The sequence below is a fragment of the Miniopterus natalensis genome, chromosome 1 (assembly GCF_054644295.1).
Source record: "Miniopterus natalensis isolate mMinNat1 chromosome 1, mMinNat1.hap1, whole genome shotgun sequence".
Lineage (NCBI taxonomy): Eukaryota > Metazoa > Chordata > Mammalia > Chiroptera > Miniopteridae > Miniopterus > Miniopterus natalensis.
This window is the reverse complement of record NC_142081.1, coordinates 154,529,316-154,548,708: the sequence shown is the minus strand read 5'-3', so window position 1 is coordinate 154,548,708 and position 19,393 is coordinate 154,529,316. Positions and strand designations below refer to the sequence as shown.

At 37.9% G+C, this 19,393-nt stretch overlaps 1 protein-coding gene across 2 annotated transcripts in view; it reads left to right on the top strand.

The window, feature by feature from the left end:
* ARHGAP24 (Rho GTPase activating protein 24) overlaps window positions 1-19,393 on the top strand; it is a 416,254-nt gene that overhangs the window by 228,735 nt on the left and 168,126 nt on the right. Inside the window, exon 1 of one of the 2 annotated variants that reach the window (XM_016213058.2) lies at window positions 12,776-13,420. The exons of the other annotated variant lie outside the window; for it this stretch is intronic. The gene's annotated coding sequence lies outside the window, so the exon portion shown is untranslated. Of the gene's footprint in view, window positions 1-12,775; window positions 13,421-19,393 lie in introns of those variants that run through there. 2 annotated transcript variants of the gene reach the window in all.

The following is a 19,393-nucleotide window of genomic DNA, read 5'->3' as shown; positions in this document are numbered from 1 at the left end:
GCAATCGGTTTTCAGCCTAAAATAATATCAACAGTGATAATGCAAAATCAATATACTTAAAGCCCTGGAGGGAAAAGTCATAAAAATAATGTTCCCATTTCCTAATTCTGAATATTGTGATTCAGCCATCCTTTTATACGTAGAAGAAGGAAATGGAGAAGAGGGTGGGGGCTGGGGCCAAAGAAGTAAGTGGAGATGAAAAATAAAAATAAAGAGAGGGAAGAGAGAGAGAGAGAAAGAGAGAGAGGGAGGGAGGGAGGGAGGCAGGGAGGGAAGGAGAAGATTGAGGAGAGAATAATATAATATTGGAAGAAGATTTTGGAATCTATTATACTTACATAAAGGTCTGGGATGCAGTTTAACACACTGAAAGAACTCCTTGCTCCTTGGCCATTGCAATACTTCTAGGTCCTTAAAATCAAACCATTCTTTTAAAATCAGTAGCATGCATATCCCTCGTCACTCAGAGTGTAACCCTCTGATGAGCAGTATTGTTAGAAAATCAAGTTCTCAGGTCAAATTCCCATCCTAGGGCCAGAATCAGAATTGTATTTTTAGGTAGGTCCCCAGGTGATCATACACTTGTTAAAGACTAAGAAGTACAGCCTTGTACGGCCCCGTGTCTCTGGCAGCCCGTGCACTTGTTCCTGCGTGACGAAGGGCCACAGACAAGGAAACAGCGTGGGAAAAACAGAAGGGAAATCTCCTAGGACGAAAACATAAATAAGGGAAGATGCAAAATTCCCCACTTGGGCCAAGTGCCTCCCACTAGACAAGAAATCACTAAGGGCATTTATTAGCTCTAACTTGAAAAAGCAAACTACACTGAGTCCGCCTACCTTTTTCTGCTTCTCAAAGTCAAACAAAAACTTTCTCACAATTGTAATATTTAACAAATAGTTTTAAACAGTGTGTTGGTCCTTACAAGCTCATCTTCTAATAATATTTTAATGTTTTGTTTTTGAATAAATCCATTAACCTTTTCTCCAGGCTGCACTGCTTCTAGCTGTCCATTTCCATAGAGATAGACTTTTTCAGAATTTGTATGTGTTCGTGATGTTTGTGTTCTGGGAGCAGGACACACACGCACACGTGAATGCGTCACCACCTTTGTCGCACGCTCTGCGACCACAGCACGGTTTGTGGCCTCCCTGTAGAAGGGGAAGAAGAGCGTCCAGATTGACCCAAAGCCCCGCAGACTCGAACAGAGAATTCCAGCAACAGCAACAGCAACCTGAGTGCCTGGGAGGGAGGAAGAGAAATGGCATCTGTTCTTCGCACACAGCTTTCTATAGAGGGCCAGGTTATTAAAGGAGAGAGAAAAAACATTTCCAGATTTCGGTGTTATATTTTAGCCAGGGCAGTGGTTAAATATTTCTGGCTGATGTTACCAAATGTCAAATGTGATTGTAGAGAGAAGGAGAGGCTCCTCCCAAACGGGGACAATTCTTGGTAGGAGTAAAACTGTTACGTCTGGCAAATGGTCGTCTGAAGTGACTGGAGAAGCCAGTGCGTGTTTGTATATTCAGTGCTGCAGTGCTTATTGCTTTATTGATTTTTCTTTATCCTTGGAAGTGGCTGTTGAGGAAAGGAGCTGCTGTAAAGTTGAAAAGCTTAAGATATTCTGAGGGTACAGCCAGAGAAATGTGCCAACTCCCGAAGACTCATCTTTGCTCTGAAGGCAGGATGAACAGTGTCCTGACCAGCAGGAAGGTGCCAGCGCGGAGCCCGCAGCGGTCAGGAGCCACCGCTGGGTTACCGCGGGCGAGGCGCAGTGACTGGCATGACGGCCTGCGGGGCGCTGGAGCGAAATAACACAATGAAAATACAGTAATTAAGGACAAAGAGGAGAACAAATGAGAGGCGCGTGCCAAAAGCAGATCGAAACAAATCTGGGAGAATATAAAAACAAGGTAGAAATCTAAAGCCCTCCACAAGGGCCCAGTGCTGTGCATTATGCAAGAAAATGCGTTTCCTAAAGAAACCACGGATGCCATAGATGTGAGCTCCAAGCCAGAGTGACAAAGCAAAAGAAAAAAAAATGCTTTTGAGTTGAAGTTGAAGAGCTAAATTGAGAACTTAAAAAGACCTTTATAAACCTAAAAAATAAATTAGAATGAAGAAAGTTAGAAAGGGAGAGCTGCAGATGAGATCACCGGCAGGAAGGAAAGAAATACTTGAAATAATTGTGGTGAAAGCAGAGGGGAGACACAGAAATCAGAATAACTAGCCAAAAAAAAAAAAAAAGTAGAAGAGAAGGAAATAATCGGTATCCCTGAAGTACAAAAACCAATAAATGGACTAAGAAATAATGAAAGAAACAAAGTGTAGTAAAGGAGTACCTGAATCTGTAGATTAAGTGAGCACATCAGATAGACATAAAACATAAGTATCTGGACATATGCTTATTATCTAGAATAAGGGAAAAGAAAAAGTTCTGCTGGCATTCAGATGATAAAATCAAGTTCTGTAGAAAGGGGAAAAATCATACTCACCTCAGCAATGTTGAGTGCCGGAAGACACTGGAAATTCTGAGAATAATAAAGTGATACCAACGGAAAAGTACCCAGGTCTGCTGCAGTAGGAGCTGAAATTATACAACACCCTTGCTTTCCTAAAAAATTACTAAAAACAAAGAAAACAAACCAAAAGAAAAAATTACTCAAATGTGAACTTCATGAAACCAAAAATGAATCAAGTAAAAAACTCAGGGATGGGAATATATGATAAAATTCTCACAGTGATATTGAATTAATTTAACTACAGGGCTACGATGCTAAGATTAAACAACTGGTTCAAATACAGTTATAGAACAGAATGCAAATATCACCTTATTATATTGTGAATATTTATATACAGTAAAAGTGTAGGAGAAGGTGGGAGGAAATATAAATAATAATCTCTCATATTTTTAACCTGAAAATTCAATCATATTGTTAAAATTCAAAACATATGATTAAAAAAGTAGAAGATAAAATGTGTGTATGTATATATATAAATGTCCACTATTTCTATCTAGGGAGAGGGTCTAGAAGCAACGTCATGAATTTCAGCACTTGGTTTCTAAATGCCATTCTCCATTAAAATAAATGAAGGTGAGGAGACTGACTGAAGTCTAGAACAGGGAAAGTATAACTAAGCCTGCAATTAAGGAAGTGCTCAAAGCATGAGAGTGACATAGCAAAAGGACACAGAAGCCAGCCTGAAGGGGCCCCCACTGGCTAAATCTAAAATAATTTAAGCATTAAAGTACATAATAAAAAACCAGCTCCCACCCCTCCTTTGTTTTAAAGATCTTGTTTGATTTCAATAGCTGACCATTTGGGCTGTTTGTTTTTTCTCTTTTGGTGCTTTAAATTCCTTAGGTTCCACCCTCAACCCCAATAAAAGCAGAAGCCAAAGCCTGCTCTCTCTTTCTTTCTACTCAAAACCTCACAGTGTGGTCCTCCTAGGTGTACCATGTAATTTCCAAGACTTGTAAGTAATAAACTGTGTTTTAAAAAATAAGTAAGTAAATAACACCATAAAATAATTGGTTTTAACTAATTGAATAAAATAAAAATGCATGAGTTTATATTAATCTAAGTAAATAAATAAATTGGTGTGGTTAGAGAGCTCTTTCTCACAATAGAGTGCCAACTAATAAATACAGAAGGAATGGAAAGAATTAGAAAATCTTCAATGGATGCTAAAACCACTGGGTGAAGTGTGATAAGAAAATGGGTCAAAGTTAACTTTATCAGTATCAAGGCGACCTGACATCATGTGCCTCTTAATATGCATAACCTGAATTTAATAATGAAAAAATATTAGGCAAATCCAAACTGAGAGTCTATTAAATAATATGCTTGTACCCTTTAAGATTTTTAAGATCAAGATAAAGAAAGGTTGAGGAACTGTTCCAGGTTAAAGGAGAATATAGAAAAATGACACCAATCGCAATGTGTGACTATTGATTGGATCCTGAAGTGGAGAAGTAGTAGCTCGAAAAGACATTAGTGAGCCCAGCCGGGCGTGGCTCAGCAGTTGAGCATCGACCTAGGATCCAGGAGATCAGGGTTCGATTCCTGGTCAGGGCACATGCCCGGGTTGCAGGCTGCAGCCGATCAATGACTCTCATCACTGATGTTTCTATCTCTCTCTCTCCATCTCCTTTCCTCTCTCTGAAATCAATAAAGATATATTTAAAAAAATAAATAAATAAAATAAAAGACATTAGTGAGACAATTTAGAATTATGAGTATGGACTGTGGAGTAGATAATAATATTGTATCAATGTTAAATTTCATAACTTTGAGAATTATATTGAAGCTATGAACAAAAATATCCTTGCTCTTAGTAAACACACATTGTGTACTGATAAAGGTATATATTGTCTCTAACTCACATGATTCAGAAAAAAATTATATGCATATACATTGATTGATAGACATTAGTAAATCAGGGTGGAGGGCATATGGGTTTTCTTTGTAATGTTCATACCATCTTCCTGTGAATTTGAAATTTTTCCAAAATAAAAAGTTACAAGAACCTGATGATGACTCATACTTCTACTATAGCCCTTGCACAATTATTTCTGTTACAACATTCAACCTAGTGAAAGCAGGCATCTCCAGATGTTTCATTGAACAACATATCCTCATGCAACTGTATCTAATTCATATGTTTATAAACAACACACACACTACTAACACATCTAACATTTCATTGGAATGCCAAGGTTCGCAATCCTTGTTCGTCTTTTCTAACTACGCTTTCTCTTTTGGCAATCTTATCTGTCTCATATTTTTAAATATCACCTACTTGTCAATAACAAATTGAGTTTGAAGAATATAAACACTCTTAACATTCCATAGCAAATTCCAATGACACCTCTCCTCATGACTGAAATATATATTCTCTCATAGGAAGATATTAATATAGATGATGATAGATTCATTGAATATTGTGAAGAAAAAATATTAAGAGTTGAAGTTCATTGCCTGAACAAGGGACTATCAAATGTAGTTTCAAGGGTGAAAACATAAAGAATATACTGATTAAAATTTCTAAGAAAAATAAAATTATTTTCTGGATAGGCTAGAACTGCCATTGATTAGCTTACTAGTTCAATAACTGCTGGCTAAAGGCTGGCTTGTAGTAATGTTTTATTTTTCTGGAGAGGCTGCGGGAAACGTGCACTGGCATCTTTTATCAGATGCTGTAAATTCAACAAGGATACTGGGATTGATAGACCCAACCAAGTGTTGATTAAAATGATAGAGACACTACAGAGACCAATTTATGATGAAGGAGGGGAATCTATTCAAGTCACACTTTTTATTGCTTAGTGATCATATAGTGATGATGAAAAATACAGTATTCAGGTTTGAAAGAGACATCCTCACACAAAGTAATGATTAAGAGACACTCAAAAAAGCAATTTTGAACACTTGATAAAAAGAGAAATGGATACGATGGATGTCAAGTTCACAAGTAGTTGTTTCCTGGCAGCTTCTCCCGTATGGGTGAGATTAGGGTCCTTGCTGTGATTCATCCATTCATTCAAATCAGTAAACATTTATTAGGTACTCATTTTGCCTAGCATCTTGATTGCCAGAAAAATACCATTGCAATTTTTTTCTTTGCCACCTGATAGTTGTGTTGATAGGTCCAGGGGTTTAAAGATGGAGAAGAGATTATTATGGTGGGAAAATGGACACATTTATTACTATGCTTACTGACTTGGCTGCAAAGATCAATAAATTTAATAACTGCAAAGATTGGGGTAAAGGAAGAGAATGTTTTCTTTTGCACAAACAGAGTTGTGGATGTACACATGTATGTGTGTGTACAAATATACATGTTTATGGATAGATATAGATACATACATACATACATACATACATACGTACATAAACCAGGATGATTGCACAGCAAACTGTTGAGAGTGATTAATTCTTAAGAATAGTATTGGTAAGGGTTAAGAGGGTAAGAAAGTTAAATTTTATATTATGTAATTTCTTATTGTTTATATTTTAATAAGGAAATATGTTACTTCTGTATTGAGAAGGAGTCAAAATAATATGAGGAAAAAGTCGAGCTTCCTTTTATTTGGTTGCTTTAGTGCTTGAGGCCCAATAGCACAGGATCAATGGGCAATTTGTTTTCATTATTTTTTGAACTGTGCTTGTGTGTCTAGGGGCTTGTCAAGGATTAATACCAGGAAGGTGCCTCCAACATTCTGTCTTATAAATGGGGATTCATTCTTTACTTGTGAAAAATGACAGTGTAGGGAAGCAACTTTACACTTCTGAGGGAAATCTTTTTCTATATAAACTCAGTGTGTTTTGGAAGCCCAGAAAAGCTTACTATTTAAAAATTATTAAGCACAATGTGGTTTGGCATTTTACATCTGATGACTTTTCCCTTAAGAAAATCCTAATAGCTTTCCTATTATACTCAAAAAAGAAAAAAGAAAAGAAAAGAAATGTTTCCCCACTGCCTATGTTTATATTCTTGGGAATCTTTAAAAAATCATTATTGTTACTATAACAGTTGTTTTGTCAATAACTGGCTGTTTAAATTTCTTTATGATGCAAGAGATATTGTCCTAATCCTCATGGCTAAATAAGCCTTAAGCAAATTTAAAACATATGGGAGATAATTATCTCATATAATCATCAAGTTTCACATCTGAGGTAATCTTACTAAATTTTCTCATTTTATGTAAGAAAAAACTAAGTCTCAGTGGAGTGAAGTGTTTTGTCCAAGGTCATGACAGCTAGTTGCTGAAAGAACTGAAGTTGGATACCTAATTAATGTTGGCTGTTAGGTCCTGTCTTTACCTGGGCACGTTGGCTTTCTGTGCTATGCCCGTCCTTCCCTTTGTCTTGTCTAGTAAGGAACCTTCCATATAAGGAAGGAGGTGCTCATCTCAGGAAAGAATTCAGGTGAGGGGCAGGAGAGTGGATTAAGATTTGATTCAGTTTGGTGCTTATTAATATTGATTCGCTGATGGTTAATACATTGAAAAGTAAAGCTTGTGTTTATTTTTAAATAATCGAAATATCTAGGGGTACCCATCTATACCAATATCGTTTATAGCCAAAATGTTCAAGTGAATGCATTAGTTTATTTGAGACTAGACACTGTATATGTTATCTGTGAAGGTCTTATAATGAGGTGCCTTTTTCATTGTTCTGTATCATTTTTTAATAAGATAAATTATAGAACTGAAATAATTAATATATCCTAACTATTCAGTTGATCTAGCCTTTGTATTGAACACCTTGTCCAAGCTGTATAAGAATTCTGACTCTGCTTGTCTTGCCTCACTTTAGAAGCCAGCTAAGACCTACGACCTCATTCTTGATGCTGACATCATATGAAGGTCAAGTTTAGTGCCGACCTCTATGTAGGGTGGTGTATATCCAGGTTTGCCTATAAGAGTCCTGGTTTTTGTCTGCTTTCCATTATGGTTAATAATAGTACCTCCTTTTGCTCTCGAAGAGTCAAGGTTTGGACAGTAAAGTGTATGATAACCCTACCCATAGTAGATGTAAAATATGCTAGAGAAGGAATTCTACTCCGACTTTAAGACAAATCTCAGCATCGTTTCCTGTTTGAGCTATATCTGTCCCTTTCTGTTTCCAAGGTCTTAGGAGTTTTACCTCTTGCCCTCCTAGATTCATTGAAACTGATTTGTCTTTCAAACTTTATTCTTCTCAAAACTCAATATTTGACTTGATTGAACTAGGATATCTGCCAAGTCCACTTTTATTTTGGTTTCAACTGGCTGTCCTAATAGAGTGTGAATAAATCTTCCAAGCTTAAAAATAATTAGATTATCAAGAGGAATTTGATGAAGGATTTGTGTTTTGCAGGGTAGTTAAGCATGTAGTTCCATAGAAATAGTGCAAATACAATTGTTTATGTATTGGATCTCAAATCTGAACATGCTTATGCCTAGAAAACCTAAGGAGTTCTGCCTAAGGAATCTCTTAAGATACTGCCAAATTATATTCAAATCTTCAAGTCTAGTCATCCAAGTTTTAAAAGGTATTCAAAATTTATGATCTCAAAGAGAAATTTAGTATAAAGAATATGGGCTTTGTAGTCAGATAGACTTGAGTCAAATTCTGCTATCACTTTTTCAAGTTTGTGCCTCAACTTCCCCACTTGTAAATGGAGAGCATTTATGAGAAATGTCTTTTACATAATGAGGACTTACTACATTTTCATGCAATTCTAATACTGGCTACATGTTTCTGTAATGATCTTCTAGAGATTTTGGAAGTAAGTTTGCCTTCTTCACGTCTCCCTACCTGTGGAAAATTTTAAATACCTTTTTGAGGCCATCTCTGTCCCTATTGCCTAATTTCCGATCACCACAGTATCTTACTTGGAGAAAGAAACAACCTCTTAAGTAGTCCTTTAGACCACCTGTCCCTAAATTCTTTCTTCACTTAGTATCCTAAAAACGAAACGTTCCGTCTTTAAAATCCTTTAGTAGCTACCTATTGCCTTCAGGATAAAAACCAAATTCCTGAGCCTGCCTTCTGCCTGTGTTCCTTCTGCATATTTTATCTATTAGTCTATGTCTTTTATTCTGCATTCCAGCTCTGTAAGAATTACTTGAAGTGATCCAAGTGTGCCCTATCTCCTGCCTGGAATGTTAATCCTATCCCTCTCCTGCTTTCAAAATGTGCCTTGGTTTCTTCTGCTCCAGGAAGCCTTCTTTGGTCTCTTCTCATCTCGACTCCACGCTTCTTTGATGTGCTCTTATAACCCCGTACTGCTCTCCCCAATAGTCTGTAACCTCCCACCTCCAAGGGGTAAGCTTCCTGACATAAGATTTTATCTTCTTCTTTATACCCAAGCATTGCACACTGTCTGGACTCATACATGTGGGCTTCAAGAAATTGAAGGAAGGAGAGAAAGGAAGAAAGGAGGGAAGGAAAGAAGAAATGTTTCCCTTATTTCCTGGGGAAATTTGTGTTCTGGGTAAAGAAGGATCATTATCCCATGAGATAACAAGGAATACTTATACAAACATCATTACCATAGAAGACAATCAGTAAATATCTGTAGCTTTGATTCAGTGACTAAATAAATGCCACTTATGTACTTAGATTAATAAGGACTTAGTACCATAAAAAGACACTTTTTTCAAGAATGACTTTAATTATTTTCCTCACCACTGAGCAGCAAGAGTGTTCAGTCAAGAAATTTCCTCTACCTGAGTGTCCTGGGGAACATAGCTGCTTTGATGCTTAGGGAATGTCATTTTCTTCCATTTTGCCTGCCATCACACAGCCACCTTTCTGATGTGACCGGACCCAGGGTGTGTTGAGCCAGTCGCATTATCCCACAGTGTGCCTGCGCCACAGGACCCAGAGAGGCTGACTCACTAGAACAGGTAATTAGGAAGCAGTAGGACAGGAGAGGGGAGAGGAAATCTAATTTACAGCTCACTGGAGAGCTCTGATTCAGTGTGGAGGAGAACTGAGGTGGGAGATTAAATTATCTGTGAGCTCACCTCTCTAAAATTATTTTGTCTGTCCCCTTTTCATTTAGAAAACATATGTTGTGAATGCAAGGATTTAGCTTCTGCTCCTGAAGAGTTGGCAGCTGAGAGCAATTTCTTGAAATCACCTGGAAAGGATAGAATTAGCTTTAGGATATCTGCTATTTCAATAATGGCAACTACTGCACATTCAGGAAACAAAGATGTCCCAAAGCTCTTAGGACCTTCTAGCAAATGTAATCACATATCTAGTTAGGTGCATATACCCATAGAGGACATTCTGTCAAATCAAGGGTATATTCTGGCCTTTGTGTTAACAAAATGCAAGGGCTTGTGTAGATATAAATGCCTAGAGCCCAGTGGGGGCTCTTCCTTCCTTCGGTGCCTACCTCTGAGCCACAGGGAGACTTGCAAAGTCAGTTGCAGAAATACATTCATCCTTTGCCTTCACGCTTATAGACTTATGTTAATTGTTTGTTGACTGAAGAGTAGTAACCCAGAGAGGAAATATAATTAATTCATTCCAGAGATATTTGCCAAATGTCTATTTCATAGTAGACACTATTCTGAACACTAGGAATAATGTGTTCTAAAAAATCTAAATCTTATGCTTCTGATCTTATTTATAACTTCTGATACATTTCTGATTTTATAAAACTTAATCTAGAGGAAACAGAGGAAACATATTTAAACTAACCAACTATTTGAATGAATGAAGACATAAAAAAAAGAACCAGATATAATTTTGGATAGTGGTAAGTGCTATGAAGAAAAATCAAAATAGGTAAATGGGGTAGAGAGAGTATATGTGGGGCAAACGATGGTTAGCTAGAGCTGTCAAGAAGTCCTTTCTGGGGAGGTATCATTGAAGATGAGTCTTGAGTGCTGAGAAGGAGGTAGTCCTCTGAAGATCTGGGGGAGAAACATTCTAGACAGATGGACTATCAGGTTAGGAAACCAGTAGGGAAGATAAACGGTAAAATTAGGCAGGACCTAGGAGGCCATAATTAAGCATTTGGGTTTATACTGAGGACAGTGGGGAATTACTGCAGGGATAAGGCAGGGGGATGGTGGTACACCATTGGAGGGCATGAGACGGGTCATGGGAAACCGTGGGAAGGCATAGAGCAGGGGAATGACGGGAAGGCATCGGAGGGTATGGAGAGGGAAGGACTCACTCTGGCTGCTGGAGAACAGAGTGTGAGAGGAGATGAGCAGCAAGGTGGGCATGGGCTTGAATTGGCTTAAGAGAGTTGATGCTTGAGATTTTTATGTGCATTTGTTTCCTGGGATTGTTAAAAATTTCCACGTGAGAAATCTCCTCCCAAGCACAGAACCTTATAACCCGGTAGCTGTTTGTGCAGTCACTGCTATCACAAAACTGCTCCCTGGGATTCCTTAGTGAAAGCCTTCTTCTAGTGTTACTGTAAACGTGAAAACCGAGAGGAGAAGATCAAGAGTTAGAGAATTCGCCTGCCTCGCCTGTGTTAATATAGTCTGCCCTGGAGTTCACCGCTTCCCTAAGTACTTGTCCCATCAGTGAAATTCAACTCCGCAGGTCCAGCCTTCATAGCACAGGAACCATTCCCCTCTAAACTACCCTAGGGTTCTGAAATCCAGAGCATGCCTGGAGTATGCAGGGCAACCTGGAGTATGTCCAAGGGACCTAAATATAGAGGGGCACTTTTTTTAAACGGGTGTATATCGTTGTGCTATTTTAGATTGTGTTGAGTTCACATATTGACAGCACAGGCCTCCCTTCCAATGGGTAGAAATGAACCATGTCATGAATTACAAAGTACGTTTGAGGGCCAATTTCCTATTGCTTGCACTGGCCACCAAAATTGCTAGTTCCCTCTTTGCTTAACCTATTTTGAGAAACTTTGGTTCTTGAATTCAATACCTATAATCTATTGTCTGTGGTTCAGCCCACTTCTGTTCTCAAAAACCTGCTGGTATGTGACTCCTTACACCTTCCTTCCTGAGTCCACTCACCAACCCTGAATCATCCTGACTCATTCCATCTAAATCTCCCTGTCTCCTCGCAGCCGACGTCTCTTTTAAGGTTTTACTCATATTTCCTTCCTGCTCCGCTTAACGGACAAAAGGCAATATGGTCAAGTCAAAGTAAAGTTTAAGAAATAAAAGAAAAATGCAGAATACTTTTAGTAAAGCCATGTAATATCTATCAGTGTGTCAAACTCCCGTCATATTTGACATATTGGTGTTATGTATAAATGTAGATGGTAATGTCTTTGGGATTTGGGGCTTTCATATTTTAAGGAACCAGGTTGGATAGAAAGGTTAATAGTGACCAGAGCAATTTTAATTTGGGCCACTTCATATTTTGGCTTATCTCACGCTACAATGGATGTTGTTGACAGTGGTCAACTCAATAGATAGGCTCTAAATAAACTTTGGGCACATGCTTAAAGTATGAGAATGAATAAAAAGGTAGTTTTTGAAAATTGACCTTATTTTCCATCTAAACCCTTTCATTTTATTTGAAAATTATGCACTTCTCTTAAAAAGTTATTGCTTGTTGGTTATTATGTTCCACAAGGGAAAGATGAGGTAAGTTTATAAATGTTCAATTTGTGAAATAAGTGAATGAATGAATGAATACATTTCAGAAAGGAAAATTTAAAAATATATTTAAGGACATCACCCCTTCAGTTAGAGAAAATAAATTTTTCATATATAAGTAGGGAATTTAATTTGAAAGACAGCAAATAAAAATCATTATGCTGCTTCTTTTTTACTTAACAAAGTATATAATTAGTAATAATCAGAATAAACTTGTATGTGTGGTTAAAAAAAAACTTGACAAATTGGAAGGGGGGATTTGTGGAAATAGTAATATGCTTTAGTTCAAGAGCCATGTAACAATATCACTGATACTGGGTAGCAATATTACAGGCTTACTGTAACACCTGTCACTGCAACATCTCTTACAGAGGAGTCCTCATTAAGGACTAAGGGATATTAACATCCTCTGATCCTGAGACATAAAAATATCCTGGAAAGGACATGATTGTCTAACCACTATGCTGTACACCTGAAACACATAATAATATTAAATGTAAACAGTAATTGAAAAATAAAAACAAATAATCAACAACAACAACAAAAAATATTCTGGAAAATCAGCAAAGGAAAAGATTATATCCTACATATCCAAAGAAATTAGACATTATAGGGAAACTCTCAGTATTAATTTTAAAACGGGGGGAAATGTTTCCTCTGGGAACAGATGGTTCTTATATTATAATTGCGTTCCTGCTCCCTGCCAATTCATTTGGGTGTTATACAAGGATACAGAGGGAAAAGGTAAACCATTTGCCCTCAGGTACACTGGTGTAGTGGAAAGAGCATCGAATTGGGTGTTGTGAAACCTGGTCTCTGTTGTTAGCTGTGGCACTAATTAGCTATGTGAGCAACCTTGTACAAATTATATTTTCTCTGGACATCAGTTTTCTTATCTATAAAATAAAGTCATTTGGACTAAATCATATTGAAGACTCTGATGTACTTTCTGTGTTTCTCTCTTTTTTTTTTTTTTGGTCTTTTTTCTAAGTGCTCAAATACTACACTACTTAAGGTATATTCCCTAGCAGTTTTTTTCTCCCTCTCTGTCTCTTTCTTCAAGACCTGGCCTAGGAGGGTACTGAGTAAGCCCGAAGGAAAGCAGGAGGGAAATTAGCTACAGGAAGAGTTTGCACCCCCTCGCCCAGGAGGCCGAGTGCAGCTCCCACCGCCTGGGAAGGAATGATTTATGTGCAGACAGCATTTTCCAGACAAGCTCTGTACTTTTTTGCCAAGAGAATAAACTTTAAACTGAAGGCAGTAGACAGTTAAACAAGAGTCGGCACTGGGAACAGCTGTGAGTAGACAAGACCAGTGACTTATAAGGTACTGTTTCTTCTCGCTGGACTCTCCGTCAGGGCTCGTGGCTCCCGGGCACACGTCTGCCGTGGGCACTGGACCCCTCACCTCCACCTCCCTCTGTCCTGCGAGAAAGCAGCCTCTTTAAAGACCTTCGCTTTGTGAGCTGCACTGGCTTGTGGCTGTTGATATTTGAAGCTGCTAGGATTTTATTTCATCTTGTTATGTTTTGTTTTCAGGAGCCAAAGGATCTTTGTTGTTATTTTATCTTAAAGCCGAGTTGAGGTTTGTTCTGTTGCTTCTTGTCATGGGAGGTTTTTATGGTTATTGTTTGTGTGGGACAGAGAGGGAGATGCTTGAACGTTACAGAATGTACAGAATGTTCCCGACTAAGGGGGAAGGGTAGCTGAATGCATCTTGAGCTGAAGTATAGAGCCAATGTAGAGCCAAGCGGGTGAGAGGACGGCGCAGGGACACCCAGGCGCTTTAACGGACTCGGTGGAGGCTAACTGACCCTGTCTTAGCTTTGCGGATCCGACCTGGGGAACATGCGTTTTTGAATTGGACTTTTACTTCTAGTTTGCTTCTATATTTAATTGTTCACTTTAAACCTTCCTCCCTTTTATTCCTATTTATTTTTTAAAAAATTGGTAAGCCTGCTTTTGTCTTTTTCAAGTGAAATTTATCTTAAGCTCATCCACTTTAAGGGAACAGCATTCCTAAGAAGAGTGACATTTGCAATAAGGCATCAAATCACTGAACTGTGGAGGGGCTCTCAGAGCAAAAGGGGAAATGCCCAAAGCGGCAGTGCAGTGGGCAGAAGGGACCCTGTACCCCTGCCATCCGAGGTGTCACTCTTTTCCCAGAGGGCTGGATAGCTGATACGTAATATTGGCTGCTGGTCAATAGACAAATAATAGAGACAGTTAGGGACTTCTACATATGTGGACTTTGCAAAAAGTGAAAGCTTACAAGTTTACAGCTAAAAATCCAAAAGTTTTAGAAAGATTTTGGCTATTTGGGGATAGCTAACTTTCTGAGATCCACTCTACATTTTGATCTCCCTCTAGAGGAAACTAAATTTAACTTAATGTTTTTGGAATTACTCAGCATTCTCCTTGTGGATACATGTTGTAGAACTATTCTATAATGTAATGTACTTTGGGGGCCTATTCTGTGGTGTATAAGGCTATTACTTCTTAAGTCAAAAGATCACATAATTGTGCTTTTCAAAATTTTTGTATTACGTTTAGAGGAATTTTTTTCTCCTATGTCCACCCTTCATATGAAAGTGTGGCTTCGTTGTTGTTTTTTATTGGTGTAGACAGTTTGCATTCCTCTAACAACTCCTTTCAACCTCAATCCCCCTTTATAATTATTATTTCTTTTGTGCTGTGCAACGAGAAAACCAGAAAAAATGTTTATAAAAAATTATAGGTAAAATGAGAGGCAATATCATTATCCAAAGACCCAAGAGATTCTCTTATGAGAAAAATGCATGTACCAAAGTGTGTAGACACAGTGACATCTATTTTAGGTGCTCAGGAGACTTTTGGTTCATGTCCAAGTTCTTAGTTGTGTTCTGTAGTAGAAGTTGCCATGGACGTGGCTTTGGGAGAAGCAAAGCATTGCTGCATGCAATACAGAAAGTCCTGTGTCTCCTTTTTATAAAGTTACTGGAGGTATACGTCAAGGAATCGGTGACTAATCAAATCCCAAGGGGAAGGCTTAATGTTAATCAAGGACTAAGTATTTATTTTAATCCCATTCACGCATGTGCTGTTCACATGCATATATGGCTGGGAATTCACCTAATAATGCTTTGTAGGAAAGAGAAAGAGGAAAATATTTTTCCTGTAATCTGTGTTATTCTTCTGTACGGAGATGATGCTTTAGGGAAAAAAATAATGCAAGGCTAATTTTCTCGATGATATCTTGATTTCTTTAATGGTGTCCTTACTTGTAAGTAACTTCTTTTAAACTGAAAATATTATAAAGCAATTTTATAAACTGTATGCATTGAACTTAGTTGCACCATATAAGTTTCATTATATTCATTATATTTTTTGTTATGCATTTCACAACATAAAGACTCACTGATTACTCGATGATCTTGATAATGCTGAAAGTCACATTTATTAATCCCCTTCTACACAAGAAAAAAAACTGGATATATTAGACAAATGCATGAACCCGTAAAGTGAGCCCAGGATAATTCTAAATTCCAGCTTTAATTTAATTAGATCCATTGCCAATTACTTGATCATACAGCTTCAGAAATATGTTGTGAGGCCTTTTGTGTTAGAGGTCTCTTCGACTTAAGTTATTTTTGAAATACACATTTTACATAGTCATTGTAGAAATTATTTCTGGGTATTAAAGCATCTTGTGGTGCATATGGCAGCTCTTTCTGTTTTAAATAATGAATTAGGGACTGTTTTTTGTCTGCAACAATGAATTTAGGGTCCACACATGTTTGGAAGCATTATCTCAAAGCTAGAGATTTCACTTATTTTTGCTCCCTGCTCTTTCAGTTAAATGGAATAAGAGACAATAAGAATTATTTTAAAATAAAATGTTATTCCAATTAAAACACAGCTTCTTAGAATTAAAAATATATATTTTGAGACAATGCAATAAAGTTTTGCTTTACTTGACTGAGTCTTTTAGTTTAATCAAAATTTAATTTTCACATGCATACCTAATTAGAAATTTGACATATGAAGGAACATGTATTTTATAATGAGAACTGTACCACAGGCCTAAACATAAACCTCCTGAAAACTCAGTGCCATTTTGAATACACATTGCTATTTATGAAATGCTTTTCAAAACTGGAAAAGGAAGAAACCACTGAAATAAATTAAGGCATGTTAGTGTCCACCTATATACCTTATAAGGGTCCTTCTTAACACAACCTTGCAAGAATTCATGCAAGGCTCAGAACCTACCCACTCATGAACCAGAATTCAATGAGCAGGATTTATGGTTTCCAAGGTGCTGTCAAGTTGAATGCTGTAGGCTGTGAACAGGTGAGAGAAGTTATCGATATTTCTGAAGGTGTTGAACAGGGAAAGATAATTGCTTTGTTCTCATAAAAATTCACATTTAGTGCATTTTCAGTTATAACCTCTCAGATAATATTCTCAAACTGACTCAGGTCTGTCCTTATATATGAAATGCCTTTGTTTAATGTACTGAATTGGTATTTTGGACAATTTAAGAGGTGATGTGATTAAAGACCAAGGTTCTTTTTGTGCATCTCAGTCATGCAATAAATTTTTGTTGAATTCATATAACTTCTAATCTTTAAATTCAAAGGGCATTAACAAACAAAATGATACTAAAATTATGTGTTTTATACTTTGTATTTTATTATTAAAATATTTTTTATTTAGTTTACTTCTGGGTCATGCTAAAACATGAACATTTCATTGAGCAATGTCACTTAATAAATTAAGTTGCTATTAGCAAACAGCAATTTAGAACTGTAAATTGCTATGAAGAAAAAAATCTAGTACCTGCATCAGTAATAATTTAAAAAGTAGAGTTGGAGGACATGAAAGTGTCAGCCTTTTTTTCCATACCCTTTTATTTGTTATATCTTGCTGAAAGTGTTAAGGAATTTATAATACATTTGCTACAAGCAGATACCGCCATTATTTTATTTTATTGACATTATTTATTTTTATTATTTTGTTGGTAAAATAGGAAAAAATTGGAAGAACGAACAAATGTGGTTGAGTCTAAGACAATTTTATATGCAAAATATGATTTTGGTGAACTTAAATTATTACAGAGTAATTTTTAAAGATTATATAAGTTATAGAGTTCTAGGCAATTACTGATATCTTTCCAAACTAACAAAAAAGAAAAACAATCTTAAGGAACAATTTCCTTTTGCTTTACCTTCTCTCTCTAACCCACGTTATTTTGAATAAGTTTAATACCAAGGGTGCCCTCTTCAGCACTTCTCTGTAGCATGTGCTATTACCACAGGGAGGACAGCGTTTGTGTGTCTTCCATCCCCACACTTGAAAACATTATGAGTAGAACTGAATACATTGGAATTGGACAACTTTCCTGCAAACCTTGGGAGTAAAACACCCTACCTTACCCATAAGGGATTTACCAACCATGATTATGAAGAGTAACAATATAAGAGGAAAATAAATTATTGTCACCAATTCCACACTATAGTGGATTCACTCCTATTGTTAGATTTCTTTCTGTGACTGTGTACATCATGTGTCAATTGTTGTTTTATCTTGTTTTTATAAAATTAGCTTAATATTGCATATTTGGATTCTACCTTTTTTCATTTAACATTTTACTGGGAACTTTTTCTATATCATTCAGAACACTTCGGGAAAAATTTACAGCTGCAGAATAGTCTATTCTACGGCTATACTGTACATAGTAGAACCTGCAGTGTTTCGTTGTGTTCTGTCATGAACAGAAGGAGAAGCATTTACATATGATTTTTGCTCATTTGATTATTTTAGAGCTGTAATGACTCAGAAATTCTCAAGGGCAAACCCGTCTTTTCACAGAGTAGGGAAACTAAGTCCAGAAATATTACTCGTCTAGACGCTAGGCTCCCGGCTTTAAGTCTAATGCCTAAATCCACCCAGAACAAGTAATGACTGGGTGACAAATTTACTCAGGGGCAAGAGGTGAAAGCACAGTTTCCTTCTGTCTGAGTAAGAGGTCAACCATGTACCCTATTCTCTGAAAAATCCCCAGGGAACGGAAAGGTTCTCATGCTAAAGGAAGAACTCGGGATTCCATGCCAGAGTCTTTATTACACAAGGGGTGATAAATATATGACAGCTATGGGAACACTTAAAATAGCTGTCATTTCATTAATGAGTACTTGCTAAAGCATTTCCTGGGCCACTGGTGTTTATGGAACTTTTAAACAAAATATTTATGAAGATGAGACTAGGACTTGCTTCAGAAATTGTGTTCTCTTACTTGCACCTTCGCTTTTCCTCAATGCACATCCAACGTGCCAGCCTCTGCTACTCTACAAACGGACACTCAACTTTCTTAACCAAGCGCTCTCTTTCTGATGCCAAGAAAAATGTGTATTTTTCTGTCTCTGTCCCCTCCCCTCCCTCTCACTCTATAACCCTTTGCCTTTTGGCATTTACTTCTACCGCAGTACTGAAATGACCTCTCGGGGGTTGTTACTGATGGCCGAGTGAACTGTTAAATCCAACAGCTCTTTGTCCCCGCGCTCACCTTGTCTCCTTCTGTTATTTACGCTGTTTACTGTCATGCTCCTCTTGTCCTTTGACATTGGGGATCTTTTACTAGCCTGTGGCTCCGCCCTTTTCCCTCACTCTCAGCGGGCCCTGGCCTCTTCCCACCTCCTCGTTCTGGGTGGCTGTGTTTGTTCGTTTCCCCTCTATACTTTCTTCCTTAGAGGAGTGCGTCCCGTCCCCTGGTTCCCCTCGAGGCCCAGTCTGGAGGTGCGGTGAGCCGGCCCTCTTCCAGTCCGCTCTTTGTTCGCGTTGTGATGAAGGCCCCCTCCCTCTGGATGCGCAGCGTTCGCATCAGGGCCTCCAGCGTGGCGGGGAACTGGCCTGGGTTTGGGCCCAGACTTCACGGCACCCCTCACACCCTTGCCCTGCAGCCAGAGCCCCTGTGCGATGCTCTCGGGTGTTCTTGCCTTCAAACTCCGCATCGTTTGTGCACTCAAACCAGCCCTGCATCTTTATCTTTTTCCTCATACCCTGTTCACCAGATGACAGTTATTACAGAACTTTACAAAATATATTCCTGGCTTTTTTCCCCCCATCCCGATGACCACCACCTTGCTCAGAAGTTAAGAATCTCTTGTTAACCCCCTGGCTCCTCACCGACCTTCTCTCCAGTCCTTTGTCACTCTAATCCATCTTCCACACGGCTGGCATTTTAAAGGATATATAGAGATATTATTTTTTTCTCTCAAAAATTCAATGAGTCTTTAGTAGATGGTTAAGAGCAAGGGCT